Source organism: Gossypium hirsutum, chromosome D06, assembly GCF_007990345.1.
Source record: "Gossypium hirsutum isolate 1008001.06 chromosome D06, Gossypium_hirsutum_v2.1, whole genome shotgun sequence".
In the NCBI taxonomy this organism is placed as follows: domain Eukaryota; kingdom Viridiplantae; phylum Streptophyta; class Magnoliopsida; order Malvales; family Malvaceae; genus Gossypium; species Gossypium hirsutum.
Genome location: NC_053442.1, coordinates 41,438,945 through 41,449,513, shown reverse-complemented (window position 1 = coordinate 41,449,513; position 10,569 = coordinate 41,438,945). Strand labels below are relative to the sequence as shown.

General features: G+C 31.7%; 1 long non-coding RNA gene across 1 annotated transcript; it reads left to right on the top strand.

The window, feature by feature from the left end:
- Positions 1-5,237: 5,237 nt before the first annotated feature.
- On the top strand, positions 5,238-7,679 carry LOC121218494 (uncharacterized). The gene is made up of 3 exons (XR_005914761.1): positions 5,238-5,430; positions 5,507-5,655; positions 7,425-7,679. It is a non-coding gene; the product is annotated as an uncharacterized lncRNA (long non-coding RNA).
- The last annotated feature ends 2,890 nt before the right edge of the window (positions 7,680-10,569 follow it).

The following is a 10,569-nucleotide window of genomic DNA, read 5'->3' as shown; positions in this document are numbered from 1 at the left end:
ATCAAGAGAAAACAACAATCCATTCATTCATTCAAATGTTAGGATAAATCTCGCGAATTTTCTAATGGATGCCTCTACTAGCTCCTTTTGCTTGATTTGGGTCGTGACTCATTGTTCACTTGTCCCCGTGATGCTTGCTAGCTTCTTTAAAAGTTCGAGACATTGACGACTCTCGAATGGTCTTTGTCGACTTGAATCCTCGGGCAACAAAGCAAAGTCGTATAGTCTTCCATTGAACTATCATCCTTCTCTTGTTGTGTTTTCTTGGACCATATTCGAACAACCGTATTATTTTCCACTTTATCAAGAAATTCATTTTCCATGACAAGCTCTCTATTTAGCAATCGAACGTGAATCAACACCTCTTGTTTATGATGAAAATGCAATGCAATCATAATCATGACAAAACGAAACATGTTAGTACAAAAGCAAGCAAAAAAGAAACAAATTTAGCACCTACTCGGGAGATTACTAGAGTTTGGTGTAATTATTCCTAAGGTGGTTAATTAAGGCTCACTATATGCAGTTCAGCTCTAAAGTAAAGGTACCTAAACCAGCAGATTTCTCAATCCTCACCCATTATAGGCTAATACAGACTGAGTTTAGTTTAGGGGAATACATTTCCCTATGGCTGTACGGAGATGAAAATCTCACGAAGACATAGGTACTGATGTATCTCGAAAGCTATCTGCTATCCTGCACAGAGGTGAAGACTTCACAAAGGAAATAGCTTCTCACTCCTACTTAAAAGGAAATAATCGAGCGGTTATGTAATGCAATATGCAGAAACATATCAAAATTCAAACCAATAGAGTAATTACAAACTGAAGTACTGATAATCGTAACAAAAACGGACAAAATACAACAAAAATAATCACAAATTTAAACCAAGTTTTTGGGTGACCTCTAGATATTCGGTGTGATTCTACCTAGAGTAGGCTCTTGAGGCTCATTATATGCGGTTCGATTCTAAAGTAAGGGTACCTAAACCGATAGATTCCTCAATCCTCACCCATTATAGGTTCATACGGACCAAGTTCAGTTCAGGAGAATACATTTCCCTATGGCCATGCGGAGATGAAAATCTCACGAAGACATAGGTACGGATGTATCCTGAAAGCGATTTATCATATTATATGAGAGTGGGCATCATGCAATGCGCAGAAATCTATCCAAACTTAAACTAACACCGCGATTATAAATCACAATGATGAAAATCGTAATAAAGACGAATGAAAATGCAAAGAAAAGATTGTATATTTAAACCAAGTTTTTTATTTTTGACAAAAACACAAAAAGTAATCAACTCGTGGCCTGACTCTTGCGTTTGTCCCCAGTGGAGTCGTCAAGCTGTTGACACCATTTTTTTGATAAAACGGGGTCGACTTGAGATTTGAAAAACGAAAACGAATGTGGGAGTCGCCACCAATCTTTTTTTGATGAGGTGTGATCGGGTCACCTCGTAAAACGGTTATTTTTAATAAACGGTTTAGATTTATTAAAACAATGCTTTTGGTCTGCGAAATTCAAAAAAATAGGTTAAAGAGTCGGTTACGTACGAGGAAGGATTAGGACCCTCGTAACGCCCAAAAATTGGTACCTAGTTGATTAATTAGTGTCTTGGTGTCAAACGCTGAAAATTTGAAGGGAAATTTAAAATACAATCCTCTTTTCATTAAAATGCTTGAATAAATTAGGAAGGGAATTAAAGACCTACTCGTCTCGAGGTAATGAAATATCACATCTCGTAAGTTAAGACACGATATTCCACACATTTGAGAATGAACTTGAATTTAATTCTTATAGAAATCTCGTATTTTGAAATTTAGAAGGATATGTCACTTATCTAGGTTCAACGAGAAAATTGAAACCCCGTAAGCTAGGGTATAATTTCTCAGAATTCTAAATCGTGAAACATTGCCTTATTTTTTAAAATTTTCTTTTCACCAATTTGGGTAAAAGGGTAGTGAAATGTTTAAAAGATATACGTTTACTTTATTATATTTTTAAAAAAGTTATTTAATACGTAAAAATTTATACGTGGCTAATAATGATGGTGTACATGCTTTTGAAGTAACGGAGACATAATATTGCATAACATAAAAGAAACACATATCATCAATATCATCGGATTACAATGCTGACAAGCATGAACAAGAACAATACAAATAATGCTAATAATAACATGAGGAACGATGATAATAATAATGACAATATGAATAAAAAAACATAATAACGATGATTATTGAAAGAAAGAAAGAAAAAAGAAAAAAATAATATATTGAAAATAATAATAAAAATAATAGTGAAAATATTAACCATAACAGAAAATAAAAATAATAGTAAACAAAAATGTGAAAACCAAAAAAGAAACAAAATAGTGAAAATATTAAATGAATAAGGTTAAATTAATAAGATATTTGATTTTTTTTTAAAAGGAAAAGAAAAAAGAAATTAAACAAAACAAAATAAATAAATAGTTTTTAAAACAAGTGAAATAAAAACGAAATTCAATGACCCCAGGACAGATTTGGAATTAAAACAGAATTAATGTGCCAAATTTGAAAAGAAAAAGAACCAATAGGACCCGAATTGAAACGCATGAAAATATGTAGGGGCCAAATGGAAAATTATTCCCCAGCCATTTAATTGCGTCGTTTCAATGGGTTAAAATGAAATGGAGATAAAATTATATAGGGAAATTAAAATAAAAAATAAATAAAAAGACAACATTAGAAATTGAATAAAATGTGGAGGGGTCAACCGTGAAAGTAACCCATTTTATTTGGCCCAGCAGGACGCCGTTTATGGTACTAATGTCGGTGCATGGTCCATGGACTAAATTGAATCAGAAGCACAATTTGCAGCCAAAATCGAAAACAAAAAAGGGATCAGATTACACCACAGTGTGAAAGTGGAAGGACCTAGCGTAGAAATATCCCCTTCACCGCAGAAATACGCGGATCCTGAGGGTGGACGAGTTGGGTCGCGGGTTAGGGCCAAAACAACATCGTTTTGGCACCTGAATCCCACTTTCAAAATGGCGCCGTTTTCTGTATTGTATAAATAGTAAAAAAAAGAAAAAAATTCAATTTCAGTTTCAGAGAAAAAAATAGAGAAAGTTCCCTTAGTCTCTCTCTTGGCCCCTCCATCTGGCCTAGGTCTCGGCCATGCCATTGCCGTAGCATCGTGGTGGCTGGTGGCTGGCATTGCGCAAAAAGGCGTTTTAGCCCCTGTTTTAAAACCCGATCGAAGGCCAGGCCTAGCCTTCCAAAAAGAGCCGGAAGTGGAGACTTCCTACCCCTATTTTGCCTGAGTCTGACGACGAAAGAGGGTTTCTAGCAACGTGGCCACAGGCTCTTCTAGCTGAGTTTTTCTTCCTTTTTCTTTTTATTTTCCTAGAAGAAAAAATAAAAATAAAAATAAAACTCACATCTAAAACATAAAAAAAAAACAAAATATCACCTTCTGAAATATTACCTTTTTTTATTTCTCTCTTGTTCGTGAGAAGGGGGGACCCTTTTACAATGGTTGTTATGGCTTTATAGCCATTTTTTTACAATATTTTTTCTATTATTTGCTACTACTTTTCTCTTGTTTGCAGGTGTTGACGTTGATGGAGTAGGTGATTGACGGGCGGCACGGCGTCAAAGGTGGCAGTGGCAGAAGACGACTCTAGAAGCTAGGAACCCTAGGTGTGGCGTACCTAGGGTTTGACATTGTTGTTTCTGATTTTATTTTTTTTGGGCTAGGTTTAGACAGTTGGGCCTGTGCATTTGGGCTTCGGGTTTGGGTTTATGGTAGTTGGGTTTGGGTCTGCCATTGGGTTAAAGTTTGTAAATGGGTTGCTTATTGTTTTTTTTTTTTTTTTGGTTTGGTTTGTTCTTACTGGTACGGGCCCGGGAAAAAATGGGCTTGTATAGGATACTTACTAAGTACTTGCATTGCATATTTTTTTGTATCTTTGTCTAGAAATTCAAAAAAAAATTTGTATCCTTATCTCAATGATGAGATAAACTTATAATATTCATTCATCATCATCACATATTTATTTAGTTTATAATACATATTATACTCATCTTCAAATTACTAAGAATACCAATCAAACATTTGTTATATTCTAGCATGTTTGTATCAATATATATTCCTAAAGTATAACATCCCTAACCCGTCTCCATCGCCGAATTATGGTTACGAAGTATTACAGTACAATTTAGAACATTCAAAACATTTGATTTCAAATAAAATTCAATTAAAATTATAACAATCATTTACACATTCCATTTATAGCATACAATACAATTACAGGCCTTAAATCGATCTTACGGAGCCCTAAAAATAGTTTAGGAACATTCCAGAATCAATTTGAAACAAAACAGAAAATTTTGAAAAAACTTGAAAATTTTGGAAATGGGTTGTCACATGACCGTTTGTCATTATTGTTTTAAGTGTAGGCTTCACATGGTCTGCAACATGGTCGTGTGTCTCAAGTCAGTATGTAACATGGTCTAATACATAGCATATGACACGGTCGTGTCATCCAATATCAAATGCACACATAGTTTGGTACACGACCTGCGACACGGTCATGTGACCCTATTTTGAATACCCACAAAGGTGGACACATAGACTGGGACACGACCATGTGTCTAGACATGGTCTGGGCTATATCAGACGGCCTGCTACACAGTCGTGTGACCCCTATTTCCAAAATTTTCTATTTTGTTTCAAATTGATTCCAAAATGTTCCTAAACTATTCTTATAATTTCAATTGAATAAATGTTCTGTTTGAAATCAAATGTTCTGAATGTTTTGAATTTTACTGCAATACTCTGTAACCCTAATTTTGTGACAGAGACGGGTTAGGGATGTTACATAAAGTACCATTTCACATGTCTATTTACCTTTCAAAAATTTACCAAAACATGCCAACATTAACAATGTATACCATAATTCAATACTTGTAACACCCCCAACCTAGCCTAGGTGTTTCGGCTAAGTCAAATGTGTTACATTAATCACCAAAGTGATCTAGAAAAGCCATTCTTTTACTTGAGTTGAATTGTATGAAAATCACTCTTTTGTTTTTTAAAAAAACATTCATTAACCAAATCGAATCTACTTAGTAGTCCAATTACAATATTATTAATGTGAAGTTTTTAGAAAAACGCTTACAGCTTGTTTGGTTGGAGGGAATAAGAATAAATTCCCCCTAATTCAATGGGCCCACTACCAAACGTGTGTTTGGTTGGCTGTAATAGCATTACAGCCTGATTCCATTCAGGCTTTATTACGCCCATTGGCTGTAATAGCCATTCATTACCTTCCGCACCGATTAGGGACTCCTTCAGCACCGTTTTTCTTATTTTCCATTTTCTGCCCTCAGCATTTTCTCCTACATTTCCCTTTTTTTTCTATTGATTGCAGAGGTAATTTTTTTCCTTCTTTATGATTTTTCTTTCTTACGTTTGGCTTAGAAACTGAAGCAAAGGATTTTCTGCCCAGGTTGATCTTCTCCTACATTTCTTTTCTTATTTTATCATGAACGGAAAACTCTTTGCTTAAAACCCATTTCTTGGGTTAGGGCAGGGAAGAACATTTTTTTCTTTTCTTTCTACTCTTTCCACAGTAGCCTGATCTGGAATTTTTTACAAGTGAGTTTTGCTTCACCTCTAATCTGGAATATTTGCTATATTATTCACCAAAATAAACTCATCCACTTCCTTTGTCTTGATCTGAATCTTTTGTTCTCCTAATTTTGATTCTTTTTAAAGTATTTCATTTTTAGTTCAAGATATATGATTTTCATTGGGCTTTTCTTTGACTGGTTCTATTGCATGTTCAATTGAACAGATGAAAAGTTCTCTTCTTGTTCTTTGATTGTTTTCTAAATGGCTTGTGATTTCGATTAGTTGAGTTTTCTTTATTTGCATTTCTTGAATTTTTTTAATGATAAAATTGTGGGTTTTAATATTAAGAGGATATTAACATGAAGTTTATGTTTTGGTTTCTGTATTGAGTTAAGTTGATGTTTTTCTTTAGAGAAGATTGATTAGTTGGGTGAGTTTAATCACGAATTCTGCCTGGTAGTATGTGTGGATGCGGATCTGAGAATTGCTTTCGTTTGTGTTTATCGATTATCACTATTGTTGTTGTTTAATCGGGCATGTAATGTAATGATGATAGTTTGCAATAATCCTATGAAATCCTTGAGTTCTATTATGCTGCAATTGCAATATTTGGTTGGTTCATTCTATTGAAATTTTAATGTCAGTCATGGTTCTTAATTGCATCTCAACACCAAGAAACAATAAGAAAATTTATTTTTTCTTTCATTCTTCTTTTGTTAGACATATCGCTTTGTAGTCAACGAAGAACCATTGCTGTATAATTTATGTATGATTTTGTGCAGATTTTTTAGTGCAGAACCATTGCTATAGTCAACGAAGAACCATTTGGGATATTTTAGTGCAGATTTTTTTTATTATAATTTATGTATGATTTTGTAGCTACTGATATCGAGAGTTTCCCTTTAGAACTAGCAATATTAGAGATAAAATGATACATCATATTCATACACAGATAAATAACTCAAACATGACAAGAAGATGTGTTATTCAAAATCTGTAAAATATGAATTATTAATTATGAATTATTATACGATGATGACATGACTGTTAGCAGAACATGGCATAGATACACAAATTTACTAGGTAACATTTTTTCTCTTGTAGGAAATTGACTCCTTATTTGCATGATTTGGCCATTTGAACGAGATGAAATATTTGTTCTAGTGTTGCCCATTTCATATGTTTTGCCAAGATCAATTGCTTGACATAGAGTAGTTAAGAAAGCGATAAGATATATGCTTTAAGGATCTTTTAGTCTTGTGTTTCTATGCTATATTTGCTAGATTAATTGCTTGTGTGATGCTTTCTCCATTTTTTGCAAGAGCTGGTGGAAATTGTTATGATTGGTGTTTGTTCTGTTAACATATTTAAGCAATCTTTAGTGTTTTCAATGTTGGTAAGATGTTAAAAATGTTCAAAAAGTGTCTGAAGACTGGTAAGACTCTTTGATAATTTAATTCCATTTTCATTTGGTTGTTCTTACATGTTTCTATTTCCTATGTTTCCTAGATTGAGTCAGCCTTTTATGCTTGTGATTTCAATTTTGAGTTTTGACTTATTTTTAGTCATACTTAAATGCACTGAGGTTTGTACATTAGTATCTGGCATGATATTAGATCTACATTATTCCATTGAATATGATTATCTCATTTTTTTAATGAATGCTCAATTTGTGCAATTACAAGCTTCTTGTGTTTTTGCAAGAGAAATTTTATCATTTGGAGCTTTAATATTTTAACACAAGTGATGTCAATTTCTTGTCTTGATAACATCTTTATTATTTACTGATGCAGGTGGACAGACAAGTATCAGGTAACAGACATAAACAAATATCTCCGCTGCAATGATGATAACATTACTCTTTTCTAGTAATACGGGAAAGACAATATATATATGTCAAACTACAGTTACATTTCGGATTTAATCTTTTTACCTTAAACAAGAACATTTTGGTTATATTTAATTTTCGATATGTTTTTATTTTTTGATATGTATCATTTAAAACTATTTTAGTATTTTATTATTAAACTATTTTTATTTTTGATGTCTTTAATTTATGTTATATTTAATTTTGGTCTTCAAACAATGTTTTATATTACTTAAATTGTTTGATTAAAAATCATAATTAAACAATGTTTTATATTATATTACTTAAATTATTTGATTAAAAATTATAATTAAACAATATTTTATTTTATATTACTTAAATTGTTTGATTAAAAATTAGAATTAAACAATGTTTTATATTATTTATATTGTTTGATTAAAAATTATAATTAACACTACAAAAATTATCTCAATGAATGAAACAGAAAAAAAAGAAGAAAGTAAAATGCTATAAACAAATTATTTTTTTTAAAAGGAAGATATTTAACACACTATATTAATCAAATGGGATATTTTATAAAAATTAATTATTAATGACATAAATTAATTATTAATGACATAAATTAATTATTAATGACATAAAAAATATTTTATAACATATGGATTATGACATATAAATTAATGAAATCATGTAACCTTTTGTTAATATATGAATATTATATTTATGCAAAATATAATACTCAAGTTATTTATTACTTCTAATATTTTTTTGTAGAATAATTAAATTATTTGATTCACTAATGATATTTTAGCACGTTAAATATGTATTGCGGTTTAAAAATAATAAATGAGATTATATATTATTTTTATATTATTATATATTATGATTTTAGTAAATTCATATAAGAATAATTATATTAAGAATTTTATTAAATTATATATTTTTATTAAATTATATATAATAATTATGTTAAAATATGATTAAAATATTTATTATTTTTATTAATAATCTTATTAAAATTTAATAATAATAACAATAATCATCTACCTAAAAAAAATCTGCTAAGGGTATTCTAGTTATTTTAGTTTTTTTCCTTATGCTATTACAACATCATTCCATTCAACCAAACATAAGAATACCATTACAATTCTATTCCATTCCATTCAACCAAACAATTGAATTACTATTATAGCTCTATTCCATTACACCTCTCTTCCATTACAGCGAACCAAACGTGTCTTTAAGGTTTTAAAAAGACTTATCAAAACTTTTTTTCAATTTAAGTATTTTGAAAAGCATAATAAAATATTAATAAAAGTAATAGTTTTCTAAACCAATTAACATGCAATTATCAGAGTATTAACTAAATATCATGCTTAAAAATTAATAAGATAAATAACCCCAAACCACTGTTCTAAAAGGAATAAATAATTAATAATTTACAACCCAATAAAGAAACCAAAAAAATGATTAAGGAAAGCTTTAATTGAAACTTTTAAATAGAACAAAAAAAAAGAGATGCTAGTCTGAGGTTCCTTCGATGCCATTCCGAGCCCTAGTTTTCTGTGTTGCCTAAGAGGTAAGGAAAGGGGGAGTGAGCTTATGATAGCTCAATGTGAGTATAATTTTTAAACTATTATATATATAATTGTTCAAACAGTAAAACATTCAATTTATAACATCATAGCAAATTAAGCTTAATGTAAGGAACAATTAGTAAATCAATGCATGTATAGGTTATGCTCATGATGCAATGCAATTTTAATTTTTAAGTTCCCCCCCATCCATCGTATCCACCCTCGAGCATCGTTCGACACTTTAAAACACATATCAATAATTGGCCATCCTGGGTTTCCCAGTGATGATGGTCAATCGATTTTCATCTGTGACGATGACTTTTACTACAACAACTTACCAACTTCGGTTGCCCGATTTCAATGGCCTTTTAAAATTATCTTCCCGGTTTACTCGATTTCGGTGACATTACTGCCTACTTTGTGCAATACTAACTTTCGATGTGGACTTAAATTGTCACTTTCTCCTATGAAACTCTTCCATCCTGCATATCCAATTTCAGGTAACCATGCACATAAACTCATCATATCATGTTATTTAACAACAATCGATGCTATGCTTGTTAAGCACATTTATTATTTCATACTACCATTTAATGGCAAGTATTCATGCATTCATTCATTTCAATTTCACATATACAATTTTTTCATGCGAACTAAAAGCTTGTGTCGATATATTAATATTAGGTTTTTAACAAGCTAGATTGGCTAACACATACATAACACCACATGTAGGGTTCGTACATGGGGTTCGCATACTAAATCACATGAGGGTTTGCATGAAGGTTCACATATTGACTACAATTCTCCTATCAATTTATAACAAAGTTCGCATGTATATCTGTTTATGTAAGGATTCATATTCATATAAGGTTTGCATTGTATATAAGAGATCACATACCTATGTACATAAGTGTTCGCATACATATTTACCGAAAGTTTCGCATAATCACTTACATAAGGTTTTGCATGTTAGTTTTAATTCTTCAAAAGGGTTCACATAATATACATTAAGGGGTCGCCTAACATTTACTAAGGGGTTCGTACAATATTAACAAAGGGATTGCATGATAGTTCACCTAGGGGTTCGTAGGTTTATTTACATAAGAGGGTTCCCATGTTTATTATTTTTTACTTAAACCCTAATTTCTAGTGATTCAACTAATTAATCATAGACAATGACTTAAGTTAGATCCCACACTTGACTAACAAATCATTAAAATTTTTGGACCGAACTTCAATATACCTGTACAGCCTAATTTATGCCCGGGCCCAATAAGCAGATGCAAAGCAAAAAAACAAACAGCAAACACAAATAACGGGCCCAAATACCAGACCCATTTTGCCCTAGCCCAAACTTTCAATACCCAAATAACCTAACCCACCAAAAATAACCCACTAACCCTCAGCCCAAAACAATTAAACCCCATTACCAAACCCAATACAACACCAGCCCAATACCCCAAATTAGACCCAATAACCAAGCCCAGTTGCATTGGGTCCAAGGTCTCAGCCTCCATGGTATTGCTAGCTGGA